We start from the raw sequence: 13,100 nt of genomic DNA on the forward strand, positions 1-13,100 counted from the left end.
GTGGAATGAGAAAACATGAATTGTGGGATCTTCTCTAGGATTACCTTGGAACTTGAGGATGTCGGAAGCAAGCTTGGTAGGCATAGCTGTCTAATTGGAGTCATGGAGAAGATGGTTTTTGATGAGCTGGATGAAATTAAGGAGACTCCAACCAACCATCTGTCCCGTTAGTTTCTTGCATGTTGTCCTATAAGCCCACAAAACTACTGGTATGTGCAGGTCCCAATCACTTCACTGCGCATTATATGCCCTGTTCAGTGCTTCACACACTTCGTTAAATGCTTCTGCATGGGTAACCTTCTGCACACTCATTCTTTCCACACTCTGTTGTTCCAACTTGAAGGACCATTCGCGCAATTTCTCCCCCAACACATGCTTATTTACTGTATTCCCCAATGCAAAGTTCATGTGCATCCACATAGGTTGTTTACCATATGTCTATACCCACCTGGACAGATGCACGCACGGACCATCCCATCCATTGTATTTATCTGTTAGTCACATATTTGGCTTCCCAAAATGCATGAGCATCATTCTCCTACATTTGCGCCAATCCTCAAAGTTTCCTTTGTTCGTACCCCACCACCTCGCGGGCGTAGCGCGCAGTACCCAATTCAAGGCCTAGAAACGTTGGTTTTCTGACACCTCCCTTTCAAATATTCCCAAGAAAGCATCTACCTCACCTAATCCATCATAAGTAGGGAGATCTCTCACTTTTTTTGATACGTAGTGCAGCGATCTTGTCATCATATTACAGTTCAGTGTGGATACCTCGTGTAACCAGTTTTTCCATCACTCTATCTCCTCATTAGAATTTGATGTACAGAAGCTTTCACACTCCCATGGGATCTGTCCATCCGCGGTAGGATTTACCCAGTCTTGCTCTCACATGGTTATTTTGTAGACGCAATCCAAATCATCAATTCTTTCATAGTCGTGCATCAACTCGATATAGCGAGATCCCTTAGTAGGGTCCAAAAGTATAACTATGTGTAGAGACTTCTTCTCAAAAATCATCTTGCGTATCTTCAGATTAATCACCCCATTCATGTCAGTGGCCCAATCAATTCGTAAGAGCACGGGATAGGGATTGTTGTCATCAACAATTTCTATCACTTCAAAGTCTGCTAGCGCGCTCGCCCCTTCAATATCCACGGTGATTCCCTGCAATCTCCACATAGGTATTATATTTTGTTGGTTCGCTATTCGCAATTGGATAGGAGACCATTGCAGCGTAGGCCTTCCCATGTGCTCCCATGTTTGCTTCGATAGAACGTTCGCGTCTGATCCTAGGTCTAGAGTTACTTGGTCCATCTCATATTCTTCAATCTGCGCGGTCAACCTCATTTCTCTTCTAGTCTTCGTCGCATGCTTTCCAATTTTCCAAACTATGTGCGGTTCTCGTGGCCTGGTCCTAGCGCATCTGTTAATGAGTTCCTGCAATCCTTTTATAGCCTTACTGTCATGCAGTAGCTTCATGCATGTTTCTAGGAACGTCGTAAGCATAGATGGGTCCATTTCCGGCTCCGATCTATCTTTGCTTCCTGAAGTGGAGGCATCAACGAAATTCTTCTTAGCTTCCATGAAGGTTTCCTTAGCGCACCCAAAATCAAACTCTGCTTCTTTCATCGGAGCCTTGCGAACCCAAGTACTATCTTCGAGTTGTTTACCTTTATCATCTCCTATTGTAATTTCACTTTAGAGCACAATGTTCACATTTGGATCTTCATCGCATGGCTCAGACCTCATCATCTGCAGGTTCTGGGTCAGTGGAGGTGGTAACGCTCCCTTGTTGCGCATCCTAGCTATTAGTGTAGTATAATCCTCCGTCTCATGATCAAACAAGGTACAATACAGACATGATGAACTCGTTGGATTCATAAAATCATGGGCATAATGTCCTGGCCCTCCACAATTTTAACATATCAATTGTCCATGACCTCTTCCAGGTCCTCCTCCACCTCGTCCTCACCCGCGCCCATGAAATCCAATCTGTGCCACTCCTGCGTTTTGGTCAAGGGGTCGCTATTCAGCTTGAACTCTATAAGTGGGAGTTCTATCCATCATCAGCTCATAGCTTCTACAAGTGCACTCATCATGTCCAACCGATCTACAAAAATTACAGAACAACTTTGCGAATTCTGTGTGTACTTCTGTAACAAATGGTAGTTGTTTGTAGCATGATTTCCTCCTATTTGACAAATTGTGCACAACAAAGTAGGCATTGCACTAGGTCCTGCTTGTGCCTCTGGTATTAATGGCATCAGTCCTCCTCCTACGAGGTAATTCATGAACACTGGGCAATGGTCCTTGTCATGAACCTTTTACATTTAACGCACCATACCTCCTCGCACACTTTTGGTCGGGCTGTCCCGTCCTGTTTCAGACTCTGCATCTCAAGGCATAAGTTTTTCAACTGCGCATAGATCTGCTCAACTCCCAGGTTAGGATCTTGTATCAGGGTTTCATGCAGCCTCATCATGATCTCAAAGGCCTCTTCCTGAGTCATTAACCTCTGTTGTGACAACTTGTTCCTCAAATGCGCGTTAGCGATGCTACAAACCATTCATGGTGCTCTCCATCCGTCAAAGTCATATTAGCTTTGTGAATTGTACACTTCAATCTTTGATCCAACTCCCAAGGAGTTTCGCCTAGTAGCATTGTGATCTCTTTGAATCCAATGATCAACTGTGCCTCTGACTTTGGCCTGCTAAATTCTCTGTTCAACGCAATTTGGATATCCGTGATCCATGCATTTGGTTTTTCATTAGAATACTTAATATACTAGGTTAGTGCATGATCCTGCAAAGCGCTGCCAGCATTTCTTTCTTTATATTATCATTTGTAACTCCCTGCGCTTCCCATACGGCTCTTATCATGAACCAAAACTGGTCTAGATCTTCATTTCCTACTCCCTTGAACACAGGCAACTTTATCACGCTTGCCATATTGACTCGCAGTGGTGGCGGAGGTGGTATGGATGAAGATGGAGGTGAAGGTGATGAAGCTGGTGGTGGTGTGGGTGGAGGTGGTATGTGCGGAATCCTCTGCCTTATCAAATTGATCTCACTTCACGGCGAGGCCTTTGCGAGCTCTTCCTTGTCCCCTTGCGGAGGTGAAATCAAAGGGTTGTTCTCTAGTCCCTTACTTCCTTCATTTCTGTAGGTTTTTCCACTTCATGTAGATTTGGACATCAAGGTAATTGCATAACCCTCTTTTCACACAATAACATTTTAATCCAAGTATTCATAGACTTTACGTACTTACCTCGCGGTCCTTTGAGAAAGCGTCACTCTGCCTCACTATAGCTAACTGAAGTATCTACCGCGAACTTAGTAATGAATCCTCCTATAATCCGATCGAGCCAGTGATCAATAGCGCATGTAATTTTATCCTCTGATGCTTCCAATCTGCACACCAACTCTGGGGTCCACAAAATAGGATTGTCGAGTTTCCACCTTCCTTAGTTGTCTGCTAGCTTCGTGATCCACTCGTACAGCTTAGTAGGGAAAGATGCAAAGAAAATTTTGTGGATATCTATGTATAGGTAGTAGTCTAACCACTCTTCTTTTGTTAGTCGCGGATTCTTGTTCTCCTACGTCGTGAACTCGTGAATCCTCCTATCCAACCAAGCTTTAATTTCCTTCTTAGTTGGATTCCAATGATATGACATCAGACATCTCTATGTAGATTCCGGTCCTGGAAATGGAACCATTTGTTGGCTTGAGGGGGACTAACCTAGGTTTGGAGTTATTTAGCCAAACAAATCCCTATACTACTGGCCTTTTCAACAACAGCCCACAGAGCTCTAACTGAGGTCTCACCCGAAGCAGTATGGGGGGTTGTTGGAACCAAGTTTCTGCACCCTTGAGATGTCTGAGGGGTTGATTTAGTCCAACTCTGAATGCCTTTGCATAGGTCACTTCGCACACTATCCTAACCTGCGAGGCCTTCACGCTCTATTATACTCGCCTTCGCGTAGCCCTAACCATGAGCTGAGGTGCTTTTGCGCTGCTAAAGCAACAATCTGCATTATTTCCCCAAGTTACACTGTGGATCTTACTTATCTTCTTATAACAATTAGTTATCTTCGTGTAAACAGATACTTATCTTATATTCGCTTATTCAACACATTCATATAATTTCGCACAACAAATAAACAGTAAACTTGCAATTTATACCCAATATACTTCAATGCATAAAACATGAAAATGACACACAAAATGATAAGAAACTTCTCTTTATTATTTTCTCCAACAGTTACAGACTCGACTCGCCCTGCGCACTCAACTACATGGGTCCGCATACTCAGCTGTAGACTACTAGGCCTCTACGCACTCAGCTGCAGAGCCTTCTCCTACTCTACGACCCAAAGACACGACTTGACGCTTCCACTTAGACTCAATTCTTCATCATTAGATCTTTAGTTAACTTCTACTTAAATCATTTACAACTTAAAGCCTTGCTCTATTTATACAATCTTATGGTCCGTGAACCATGGGTAGAACTTTCAAGCCGACATTACATTACAAAAGTAAGGGCGGACAACCCTATGACTCAATTACAACTTCGCGCTCCGCGCCCACAAATCGTGGAGTCTTTACATCTGACTTAGTCAAAACTTGGGCTTTAAGCCCCAAAACGTGCCTTGGGGGATACCGCACCCAACGAACCCAATGAATGCCTTCTGTTGGGACCAGGACCATGAAAAATTTGTGTTTGCCCTGCCCTTAGTAATTTGACTCAAAGGCCAAGTGATATGGGAGAATCCCAACATGAAGCTCCGATAGAAATTTACAAGGCACAAAAAATTGCGAAGCGCCATTAGAGTGGTTGAGGCTAGCTAATCCTGAATGACTTGGATCTTGGGTGGGTCCATATGCACACCACGTTCATCTATGATGTAACCCAAGTATTGGACCTGGCTCGTGCCAAAGGTGCATTTCTCCAAGTTGGCACATAGTTTATGCTTCCGGACAGTTTGAAGGACCTGCTGAATGTGCTACAAGTGTTCTTCCGAACTCTTATTGAAGATGAGGATGTCGTCCAGATAAACCACCACTAATGAGTTGGTGAAGGGTCACAAGATGTCATCCATTAGCCTCATAAAAATAGCAGGGGCATTTATCAACCCGAAGGGCATAACCAACCATTCAAAAAGGCCTTACATGGATTTAAAGGTGGTCTCCATACATCTGTGGGCTCTATTGGAACCTGGTGATAACCAGACTTCAGATCGATCTTGCTGAAATACTTGGCCCCCTTGAGTTGGTCCAGCAGGTCATCAATCTGTGGCATTAGATACCTATTCCTGACAATGATTTTTTTTAGTTCCCGATAATCAATGCAAAGCCTCTAGGTCCTATCATTATTCTATACAAGTACAATCGGGCTCCCATAAGGGGAGGAACTTGGTCAGATGTGCCCTTTCTATAGAAACTCATGGATTTGCCACTTGATATCTTCATTTTCCATAATGGAGTGGTGATATATTTTCCCGTTGGGTAGAGGTGCTTCAGGAGTTAGATCGATCGAATCCTTGAACTGACAATGCAAGGGTACACCTATGGGTGAGGAGAAGATGTCCCTGTATTCTTCCACAATCATATCCACCTACTTTTGCTACTTGTAGGAACCCTTCCTAGGGGCCATGGTTATGGCTACTACCTTCCCCTTACTTTGAGAGCGAATCAGAAAGATTTTTTTTACATATATAACCATAAATACAAAGATGCAGTAGAAATAATACTTCATTTCATTAATATCAAATACTGAAATATGCTTACAAATAGAATGGAAAGAAGACTAGCTCGAGCAATGGTAGCTTATCTTTGAGAAGAGATGTGGTAGCTACATGCCTCTAAACTATGTTACAATGAGGCTTAAGGGCCTATTTATTATTGAAAAATGATCAAACCCTAAAAAACCAAAACCCTAACCCTAGGATATGTAATGACAAGAGTTTGTGGGCCCCACGGGGTTAGTTGGGTAGCCAACTTCCCAGGGTCATAACTTGGTCATATTATCTCCCTTTGGTGAGTAGAATACCTTTTTGGAAAGGTCTCTCTGAGTACTATAGGTTTTTCCACAGGCGTTTGCCTATGGCTATGGTCCTGCAGTGAACCTCAAGAAAACATAGTTTAGGGGGTCAAAACTACTCTAGAAGTTAAGGACCCAAAAAATTGCTAAAAATAGTAAATGCTGAAATAAACAAGGAAACAAAAGAAACTAACTGGAGATCTAGGTGGGATAGGGGGGTGGCCACCAATATCCACTTGGATAATTCCTCCTCCCTTAGGAATCAATGGTCCCCATTGCATGCAGAGTGGTCCCTGGTGAGCCACTTGCCTTGGTGTAGGAGTTGACCATTTTTGACAACCTAATATAGTTGGATATTTTGTTGGCGAGTGTTCTTGACCTGTGTTTCCATAATTCGATCAGTTGTGGCATGTTCCATGCATTCTAGTTTTAAATTTGTTGGTGTGAGTTGTTCTGCAATGCCTGATGTGTCCAGCAATGGTGGGAAGTATGGTCAAAGGCGATCCATATTGAATAGTCGGTGTAGGCCAAGGAATTGGGGAATGTTGAGCTCAAAGGCATTGTCTCCCACAACCTTGGTAATGGTGTAAGGACTATATCAGAGCGGTATAAGCTTCTGATGGGCTCTGTTAAGGCATTCGTTCTACAAATGCAGCCAGACTTTGTCGCCCACCTGAGACTTGTGTGGCACCCGATGTTGATCATGTTGTTGCTTGTACTTGGCATTTTACTTCTCCATAATGTCATGAACCTGTTGGCAGATGTGTTGGATGCATTCAATAAATCTGGTCGCTTTATGAGCCTCAGATAGTACATGTGTGGATTTTGTCTGCGTAGTCACATGGGGCATGTTAACATCAATCAGACACAATGGTTGAAATTATAGACCCACCTAAAAAGGTCTACGACCAGTCGAGCTATGAAGAGCTCTATTATAACTATGTTGAACATATGGAAGAATCTCATCCCAGGTTCAAGGATGCTTGTAGTTGTAAATGCAAAGTATGTGAACTATCCTCCTATTGATGACCTTTGTCTGGCCATCAGTCTAAAGATGGAAGGCAGTGTCCAAAGGGTTAACCAGAATGTGCTCAAGAACCTGCTATCTTGATATGATATAATGGTCCGTGGGATCGAAAAATGTACCATACTCATTCAAAGAATACTTTGGCAGTGTCCTCTACTGTGATACTCTTCTTGCAAGCCGCCAATATAGCCATCTTAGAAAAAATTTCCACGACCACAAATACACAATCATTACCATGCTTGGTAGAATGGAGGCTAGACATATAGTCCATGGAGATGGATTCCCACGACTGGCTAGGAGTAGGCAGTGGAGTGTACATGCCTTTCTTCTTGATGGTTGGCTTGGCGATGGTGTAAGCAGTCCAGGATCTGATATATTTCCCAACATCCAATTGAAGTTTGGGCCAATAAAATTACTTTTGTAGTACAACCATAGTTTTCTTCACACCAAAGTGTCATGCTACTCGACTGTAGTGTGCCTCCTAAATAATCTTGGCACGCTCACTTGAAGGAACATAAAGGTGGCCCAGGTAGCATAATAATGCTTCATGGAGGTAGCAATCAGGAACTTTCTTTCCAGCTACTAGCATCTGGTATGTCGAGGCGAACTCTAAATCATTTTTATATAGTTGCAGCCATCCAGAGGTCTTGTGATCATAAGAGTTGAGAACAGTAGTTAGTGGTGCAAAATGGGGTCGGCTGAGGCAGTTTGCAACATGATTGGTGCCACCCTTTTTATATTTAATGTTCAGGAGGAATTGTTATAGTTATGTAGACCACTTCTGATGGTGATCATTCTGCAACTTCCCTTGCATCTGTATAAATTGAAGAGGTCAGTGATTGGTGTGGATGACCATCTCCTTCCCCAAAATGTAGTGCTTCAATTTTCGGTAAGCCTGCACAATGGAATACATCTCTTTATCATTGGTGGGGTACTTATGAATTGTACTGAAAAGTTTCTCACTATGATAGGCCACTGGACGCCCATGCTGGATGAGGATTGTGTCTCGACTTCAAATGGTTGTTGTAGGCCTGGTAGTGTGAGTACCGATGCAAAGTAGAGTCGATGCTTCAACTCAATGAATGCCTTATGTTGGGACTCAGACTAGGAAAACTTTGCTTTCACCCTGCCCTTTGTTGGCTAGTTGAATTGTTTATTGATTAAACAATCAAGTACCACATTAATTTGTCAACCCGGGAAAGTCCTTTTATTTCAAAGGTGACTGCGTACCGTATGTACTTAATTCTAAAAGCATCAAAAGCTGTAGTATACACGATTCTGTTAAAACTCCTTACTCTATGTTATAACAGTGTATTGCAAAGATAAAATGAAAGCAGTTAACTAAGAATACAAATCTGAAAAGAGAAGTAATGGATGCTCTGTTAGCAGAGGATCAGGACCCTATCCTCCAGGTAAGGATGTTCAGCACCTGCCCCTGTAACCAGATTGCTAATACACACTGCAATTCTAATTCACCGGTGAAGTATTCTTTTACAGCTTCAAACGATTAACAAAACAGAGTACCAGCAAAAAGGAAATTATCAGAGGTAATGCTACAGAATCCAAACAGAGTACCAGCAAAAAGAAATTACCAAACACACTTACACACTTGACAGAAAATAAATGGGTGAATCTTGTGAAGAAGGTGGGCCCTGTCCCTCTCACAAGATTCCCCAGAACACAAATGCTGGATTAGGTGCTCAGAACAATCTTCTATTCATCTGCCAAAAGGTCTAGTTACAATAAAAATTCAGACTTGTTGTTTGTCTTTCAAAACTTCCCTTACAACTTGTTTTTCTCCCCCCCTTTCTAATGTAGATGTCTCCTCTTTATAGAGAAGACATCCATTACAATAGACTGTCATAATTCATTCAGTTAAACCTTTTTGTCAAAAATAAGAAATCCATCCTTGTTACAGGATGTTGTTACAACAATGTGACAGTGTATTCTTTCTTGGGTCTCTTTACTGTTACACAGCTGGTAACCAAACTTCAACCGTCTTCTTGGAATCCTCGCACTATCCTTTGCCGATTCCCCATTGTTGCTGATTTAGTAAACTCATGTTGTTTCTGGTGTTTTAGCAACTGTAACCGTGTTTTACCCTTTTTGGACAGTTGCTGATCATGTTGCGTCAGCGTGGAATTCTGGCGATCTTCTGATAGTTGCCGTTTGTTATCTCCGGTATTCCAGTTGTTTGCAAAATAACATTTCCCTGCTTTAGATAGTTTTTGTTGCTGGTGCTGTAGCAACTGCGTAGTTGTTGTTTCTGGTGTTGCAGCAACTGCGTAGTTGTTGTTTCTGGTGTTACAGCAACTATGAATTATAATTTCTGCAGACTTTAGACAGTTCAACGGTTACTTAGCAACTTGGTTAACTTTTCCAAAGATAAATATAAAGATAACATGAATATGTAATGAATAATTAAACATATAGTCATGCAGAGAGTTACTTCATACCTTGGGATGATTAGGTCATTATGTAATCAAAGCTTTCAACTTATGGACTGAAAAAGGGTAATATTATAGCAAAAATACAAGGTCGAAAATGGTCAATTTGGAGTCCTAACATCCCCCCCAACTGAAGGGATTGCATGTCCTCATGCAATGCTTACTCTGAATCTGAGTCGGAGTACTGGGATGAACAGTGTAAATTACTGAGACAGTAGCTATAGAAAGTGGCATCAAACTTGTCTCTAAACCCACAGACAGACTGTATTTGCCTCCATGCTGCCGCCTCTTCCTTTTTTTATAATCCAAACTGACCCTTGTATTGCTGACTAGATAGCCATAGAAGTGGAAATTTAAATCTGTAGCCAATCCAATTTTCAGCACATTGTTCCATACATCTAACATAGTAAGGTACCCTTGAAATTGCTGCTTGTAAATTGGGTGGATTATAAGGATGATACTCTTGCCTTTCCTTGGGACAGTTTTCCCAAAATAAGTTGTTAGCCTTAATAGCCAAGGGTGCCTTGGTCCTCACATAGTGTTGGCAATCTCGCAGGACCACTGCTTGTAGTTGCCTGATGTGATCCTTCATTGCAGGCTCACTTAACATTCTTTGGTGCTGTGCAATGAAGGTGGCTGCATTTTGAGGTTCAGCCCTGATCCAAAGAAGGCAGTTCTGTTCATTATGTCGTGCTGAGATGAAGGTGTTTTGCCAAGTGAGTTGGTTGGCTAAAAAGAAAATGAAAGCTCTGAGTTGTATGTCGCCAACAAGAGGGAGTATATTCATATTTCTCTCTTCGGACATGGCTTCATTGTGGAGATAAAGCTTGCACAACAAATTTTGATCATTTTTGGGTGCCTCTGCAAAGGTTTGAATAAATTGTTCTGATGTAACCACCTGATGAGGTCTACCTTCTCTAACTGCCTTTATCTATAAGAATGTCAGTCGTTCCCTCAAAAATGTTGCATAGTTAAAAGAGGGTTTCCTTGTGGCAAGTATTCTTTGAAACAACTCAAACATCTGGGACAGTCTAGCTTTTAGTTCCTTAATTTCTTTGTACTGAGCTCTAGACTGCTCAAGTGCTTCCCAGTTCTTATATGCATAATTGAACCAGATCCCCTTTTGCTGTTGGAATGCTTTGCCTTGTGACAGCTCATATTCTCTCCACCATTTTCCTTTTAATTCTTGAAAACTAGCGGTCTCTGTGCATGCATCACTAACAGAGGGAGGTTCTGTTTGTGTAAAGGCATCAACAAGGATTTTCTGCTCTGTGATAATTGGAGTAGGCCGGGATGATTCTACGTTTTCTTCATTCTGTACTGATTCCTGCGTAACTGCTTCTTCTTCTTGTTCCATTTGGGTAGGCTGGGGTGAGTTTATGTCTTCTTCTCCATTTCCAGTCAATGTTTCTTCTTCTTGTTCAGCTTGGGTAAGCCGGGGTAACTTTATGTCTTCTTTGCCATTTCCTCCTGATTCCTGTGTTACAACCAATACTTCTTTTTCTTTTTTCATAACAGTTTGGGTAGGCCGTGGTGACTTTATATCTTCTTCTTCATTTCCTGCTGATTCCTGTGTTACAACAAATCCTTCTAGTTCTTTCTTCACACTTTTTAGAGATCCTGCTGGTTCTTGTGTTACAGCAGGTTGTTCTGTTTCCACCTGTATAGTTTTTGGAGAACTTGCTGGTTCTTGTGTTTCAGCAAGTTCTTTTGTTTGCTCCTGTATAGTTTCTGGAGAACCTACTGGTTCTTGTGTTACAGCAGGTTCTTCTGTCTGCTCCTGCACCTTTTCTGGAGAGCCTACTGGTTCTTGTGTGACAGCAGGTTGCTCTGTTTCAGCAGAGGGTTGTGGTGGTTCTGTTTTTGCTTCTGCAGTTTGTGTAACAACAGGTTCTTTCGTTTCAACCACAACAGTAGAGGATTCTGGAATGACTTCAGTCATTGGTTCTGCAACTATCTTGTATCCTGCTTGAGTGTATATCTCACCACAGTTGACGCACATGTATTCGCTCTCTTTACTCTTCTCTGCTGCAGATGCTACTCGTGCTAAATTGTGCAGGCTAAATTCATTTTGATAGGCTTCCTTGACCCTTATTATTTCCTCCTGGTAATCCTGAATTTGGGATTTCAGAAATTCAATTTCTTCCTGCAGGGCAGATATGGTAGGCTGAGCGTGTGGAGCGGCAGGTTCCAGTGGAGGCAGAGGTTGTGTTTCGTCATTTTGATCACTTATACCCCCAACAGGTGGTTCTTGTGTGTCACCTGGGGTAGTGGCTGTTTCTTGTGTTGCAGCCACTTGGCCAATATTACCTTGGGTGTCGGCAGCTGGTTCTTGTGTGACAGCTGCCTTAGAAGATAATGTCACGACACTGTGAACACTCTGCATCTCAGCCTCCGAGGGTGAGGGAGAGGAGTTTCCAGGGCTGGTGGGAGTACGGGTTTTTAACATGATGGGTGGTGAGCTGGGGAGGGTGTGGCTAGGAGATTCAGCTATTACAGACGACCGAGTCCTTTGCTTGGGTAGAGAAGCAGGGAATTCAGATATTTTTCTTTTCAGGCTGGCTTTCTTTAAAATGGGGGCAGTGGCGGAAATAGCAGCTGCTTTAGCCGAAGCCCTAGTTCTTCTTCTTTTTGGTGGGGTTTCATTTTTCTGCTGCATTTTTCGTTTGAGGAGGGTAATAGGGATGTTATCATCAGAGTCATCGGTAGAAATACCAAGTATGGGAATGGATGGGTTGGTTCTATTGGGGGATGGGGTTGTTTCCATGGGTATTTCTACTGCTGATTGTACATTTTCAGCAACGTGTGGGGGCGTTTGCTGTAAAATCTCCTCGGGCATTTGTTCTGGAATATCGTCTGTTTGCTGAGGGATTTCTTCAGGTATTTGTTCTGGGATATCCTCTGTTTGCTGAGGGATTTCTTCATTCTGCTGAGGTATGTCCTCAGCTTGGTGAAGAATTTCCTCTTCCTGATGAGGAATTTCCTGCTCTGGCTGAGGGATTTCTGCCTCTTGATGGGGATTAATGGGGCGAGGGGGGTTATTTAAGGCGAGGCCTCTATTTATCAACAATTGAGCTAGACGGTGGTGTTTCAAGGAAAGAAGCGGACGCTTTGCGTTCACAGTGTAACGTGACATATTTTTAAGACATCCTAATAGATAATATGGCATATTTATCAACTGACCATGCCTCAAGTGATTTAACAAGACGAAATCATGCTGGTAAATTACCTGGTACCGGCCTTCGCACGTCAGGTATTGCTTCACAAATTCAGCAACTTTCGGCCACGGTTGAGGTAATGACTGAAGTGCTACGCCTCTGCCCTTGGGTTCCACCTGCTCGCCTGGTTGAAGAAAATCCTGCTGCGCATTAAGGATCAAGTGCTTCCTACTGAACCACCGTGTGCCATTAGCTGGTAGCCCGGTAACTTGAGCTATGGCTTCCTCCGTGACTGGAATTTGAACTCCCTGAACGACAGAAAACCCCTCTGTTAAATTGCATGCAAACTCGAGGACTTGCTGTGCGTCAAAGTCTGGAAGTCTCCTAAAATAATCTAGCCATCCCGCTTGCAGAAAGATTTGATAAACT

Source organism: Pinus tabuliformis, chromosome 7 (assembly GCF_031772625.1).
Source record: "Pinus tabuliformis cultivar Carrire ecotype Pingquan chromosome 7, CPIR1, whole genome shotgun sequence".
Classification (NCBI taxonomy): domain Eukaryota; kingdom Viridiplantae; phylum Streptophyta; class Pinopsida; order Pinales; family Pinaceae; genus Pinus; species Pinus tabuliformis.